The sequence below is a fragment of the Meles meles genome, chromosome 14 (assembly GCF_922984935.1).
Source record: "Meles meles chromosome 14, mMelMel3.1 paternal haplotype, whole genome shotgun sequence".
Classification (NCBI taxonomy): domain Eukaryota; kingdom Metazoa; phylum Chordata; class Mammalia; order Carnivora; family Mustelidae; genus Meles; species Meles meles.
Genome location: NC_060079.1, coordinates 75209940 through 75214570, shown reverse-complemented (window position 1 = coordinate 75214570; position 4631 = coordinate 75209940). Strand labels below are relative to the sequence as shown.

The window sequence follows — 4631 nt, the reverse complement described above, 5'->3', positions numbered from 1 at the left end:
AGGTCACGATCTCAGGGTTCTGAGGCTGAGCCCTGCATCAGGCTCTGTGCGCTGGCCTGAAGCCGGCTTAAGATTCTCTCTCTCCCTCTGCCCCACCCCCAAAAAAAGTATTTTGGACAAAATTGTGGACAAAAGTGTCCACATGGATAAATCTCACAAATATGAAAGAGAGCATAAATAAACAAATAATAAATTCCTGAAGAATATATCCAGTTTGATACTACTTTCGTAACAGCTTTGACATATGTGAAACAATCTCATAGTACTGGAGAACACAAACATAAGTAATAAAGGGATGAAACAATGTATGGGAATACTGGTCTGAATTTGCGAGACAGGTTGCCCTTCCTGAGGGAGTCTGTGTTTCCTAGAGCTACAGTAACAAAATACCACAGACTGGGTAGCTTAAACAACAGGGATCTATTTTCTCACAGTTCTGGAAACTAAAGGTATCAGATCACGGTGCGGGCCAATTCTGTTTCTGGTGAGAGCTTTCCTTGGCTTATAGACAGATGCCTTCTCATCCTGTCTTCACACCCCCTTTCCACCCTGTGCCTGTGCGAGGAGAGGGAAAGAGAGAACTAGCTCTAATACCTCGCCTTCTAGTCACTAATCCTGTCAGTTCAGAGTCTGACCCTAATGACCACATTTAACTTCTAATTACTACCATAGAAGCCCTCTCTCCAAATACAGTCACACTGGGGATTAGGGCTTCAACCAACGAATTTCAAGGCATTGAGGACACCTTCAGCCCACAACACCTTCCCATGAAGGGTCACACAGAGCACACTCGTCACCCAGCAGTGAAAATGTGTATGTGCCATGCTTCTGCCCAGTGAAGACTATTAGAGTCTCAGGGACCAATGTTTCTATTGAGGACTCGTCGTGTAAGCACCCTCTGCTTAGCAGGTACCAAAACCCCAGATACCCAGAAGGAAAGCAAGTGTTCAGCATAAACCACATTGTTTGCATGTTCTGAGCACAGTGATAAGACCACCCTTATCAGTAGGGAACAGTGGGAACACTCCCAAAATCCAGCCACGGGCCAACTTTGCAAGCAGGCCCTTCTAAAGAGAGTCACTTCAGGCTTGCTGTGTTAACTCCCTTCTGTACACTTACCACTGACCCCCTCGGCTCTGTTTCATTGCTCCCACCTCCTGATTAAAGATTGCTAAGGTGTCCTATCGTGGAGGAGGCGGGACTTCCCTCCCGGAAGTGACCCACGTGCTTCCACCTTAGCCTACATGGTGGCACGGACTGGGAGGCCAGAAGGAGCTCTCTTCCACGGTGCAGGGCTGAGATGCATCCGCTCAGGGCCCAGCAGCTGGCTGCGGAGCTGGAGGTAGAGATGATGGCTGATATGTACAACAGAATGACCAGTGCCTGCCACCGGAAGTGTGTGCCTCCCCACTCCAAGGAAGCAGAACTGTCCAAGGGCCAGTCTGTGTGCCTGGACCGCTGTGTCTCCAAGTCCCTGGACATCCACGAGCGGTGGGCAAGAAGCTGACAGAGCTGTCTATGCAGGATGAAGAGCTGACGAAGACGGTGCAGCAGAGCTCCGGGCCTGTGTGAGGCCCTAGACAGTGTACACCCCAAGGTGCACCCTGCCCCTTCCCACTTGTCCAGTAAAAGTGCCCCCATTGGGTGTCAGCTGTGAAGACTGCTGGGCCTCGGCTCCCTCGGGAGAGCCTCCAGGAGCCCAGAGCATGGCAGAGCTACTCTCCTGGTTGAAGAGGGGCATTTGTCACACTGCGATGTGGCCGTCTCTGTACAGGTATGTGTGTGTGAGTATATATGTTAAACCAGGTTTGTTGACACCAAAAGACAAAAAAAATAGATTGCTAAGACACCCTACTGCTAAGAACTAAAACTGGCATGGTAATTGTCTATAAATTATCATATCTGGGATTTAATACCATTGTCAATCAAGGCCAAACATAGTATACTTTGTGACTTAAAAAGACCCTGGAGGCTTGTCAATGTCCTTAAAGTCCATAACGTGTTCTCTCCCAAAGTAACCATTGATTATATCCTCCTAAATTAACGATGTGTCACACTTCAAGAGAGGATCCCATCCTCTCCCATCCCAGCAGTGGTGGTTAACACAGCGGACAAGCTCTTCAGTCTCACTACCATAGCAAAGACAGCTTGGTGACCACCTTAATCCACCAGTGGAAGTGGAAACACGTCAAAGCATAGTGTAGGATGTTTCTAGGGCATATCATCACCCGACTGCAATAAAATCCTGGCAAAACTTAAGATAGGAAAGAGAATAGAACCAAAGCTTCCTGGAGCACTTCTGAATGCATTATATAAAATTGCCCCCAAAATGGGATATGAATGTATTTTGGTAATCATATGTTTATCATCAAAATGAAGTTTTCTCTTTTCCAGGAGCCACAATTTTACCATGGCGTAGAGTTTCCTACCTAAGGAATCTTCGCTTCCCCTCTTTTTAGGGGCAGAAATATTCATTTCATTGGAATTTTTATTAAGAAGTTTTGTAAGGCTCAATACTTTACTTCACTGCCCACATCATCTTCAATCCCCAGGTAATACAGAAAAGACACATCGAACTTTCAATTCTAGCTAAATTTTTAGAAACTCTGGAACTTGACCTAAACTGTTGCCTTTTGCCTTAATACAATGAAATCAACTCCATTGCCAGTCCACTGACTCTCAACCTATTAACTAATAGTTAGGCATCTTATCTGCCTGGGAATGTTGTCCCCCGTTTTAGACTTTGCCTTATTACAGGCTGTTATAGCCAAATTTTCAAAATGACTCATGTGATACATTCAGTTTTTGAACTTTTTAAAAGTTCTGGTAAATTATAATTAATTTAAAATTTACCATTTTAACCATTTGTAAGTGTACAGTACAGTGTATAAACCATCACCACCGTCCATTGCCAGAACTTTTCTCATCTTGCAAAATGGAAACTGTATGTTCATAAACACTAACTGCCCCTTTTCCTCTTCCCCCAGACCCTAGCCACCACCACTCTACTGTCCCTATGAATTTGACTATTTCTATTTGACTATTGACTAGATATCTCATGTAAGTGGAATCAACACACAATTTTATCAACAGATGTGAGTAGCTTTTCTAAAACATCCTATAAAACAAACCTGTTCACTGTTTAAAACCCAGAGGAGGGGAGCCTGGGTGGCTCAGTTGGTTGGGCATCCACCTTCGGCTTGGGTCATGATCCCGGCTTCCTGGGATTGAGCCCTGCACATCACATCAGCCTCCCTGCTCAGTGGGGAGCCTGCTTCTCCCTCTCCCTCTGCCCTCCCCACCCCTGCCCATGCTTGCTCACTCTCTTGTGCTATCGCAAATAAATAAATAAAATATTTTTAAAAATAAAAGTGAAATAAATGAAACTCCGAGGTGTCATCTTAAAGAGACATGAGAAAAAGGCTGCCCTTGGCCTCAGTGGGAATGATACCTGGCTGGCATTATATGCAACTAACTGGGCAGCTGCTGTCCAGAATGCTGACCCTTGCTTCCCTGCTGGCTAATGGAGGAGAAAGCAGCCCTTCTTGAGTCAGAAGGACTATTCCTGCTACAGACCTTAATCTGAGGATTCTGAGGAGTCCTCCGGAAGCAGAAAACTGCAGGAAGACAGCTTCCACTCAAGACTATCAGAATAAACTAATGACTGCATGAAGGCAACAGCCCAAGACCCAGGGAACATGGGAAGTCAGGGGACTAGCACTACACATCGTTGCACTTCAATTTGTATGCGTATTTTCGTAATTTTCCTAGGCATTCTCCTTTACCTCTTTTGGTTTAAGGTTCTGGATTGTTGACAGCTTGTTACCTCTTAACTATGGTACCTGCAAGCAATGGTTTGCTGGGCCAGACAGAATCAGCTTAGGAGAACCCATTGTTGAATTGTCAGGAGTTTTGCTGGTTAAATTCTCCGCAGCTTGAAACCAACCTGTGAAAACATTTACGCGGTGGAAAAACAGAAAACTATAAGTCAGGGCCTCTCCCACTCTCCCAGAGAATCTGCGGTTAAGCATTTACCTGCACACCACTGCCTAGAAGGTCCCCATCATCAATATTGCCCTTTGGGTCCTTACTCACTCCCAAGCATATGTCCAGCGGACTATGGTTTGTTTATGATATGGCTAACACACCGTTAATCAGCTGACTTCATGTTCACTTTCCTTTGGGGACCACCCAGCTTCACTTGGTACCAGTTCCTAGGTATTTGTTGGTTCCCTGGGTAACTGCTCTCAACCACTAACTTTTTTTTTTAAGATTTTTTTATTTATTTATTTGACAGAGAGAGATCACAAGTAGGCAGAGAGGCAGGCAGAGAGAGAGGAGGAAGCAGGCTCCCCGTGGAGCAGAGAGCCCGATGTGGGACTCGATCCCAGGACCCTGGGATCATGACCTGAGCCGAAGGCAGCGGCTTAATCCACTGAGCCACCCAGGCGCCCCTCAACCACTAACTTTTTAGATGGCAAACACCTCATGGGCCAGACAACCAGAAATCTGAAACTCCTTATCACATTGTATGAAAAGGGAGATTCCTGTCTCCACTTGTAAATCTCTCACGAGTGCTAGGCTTTGTAAGGAAATTTTCACAGTCGCAGAGCTTTAAAAAAAAAATCAGA

At 45.6% G+C, this 4631-nt stretch overlaps 1 pseudogene; it reads left to right on the top strand.

Moving 5' to 3' along the window:
- Positions 1-1260: 1260 nt before the first annotated feature.
- Positions 1261-1572, top strand: LOC123925315 (annotated as a pseudogene).
- The last annotated feature ends 3059 nt before the right edge of the window (positions 1573-4631 follow it).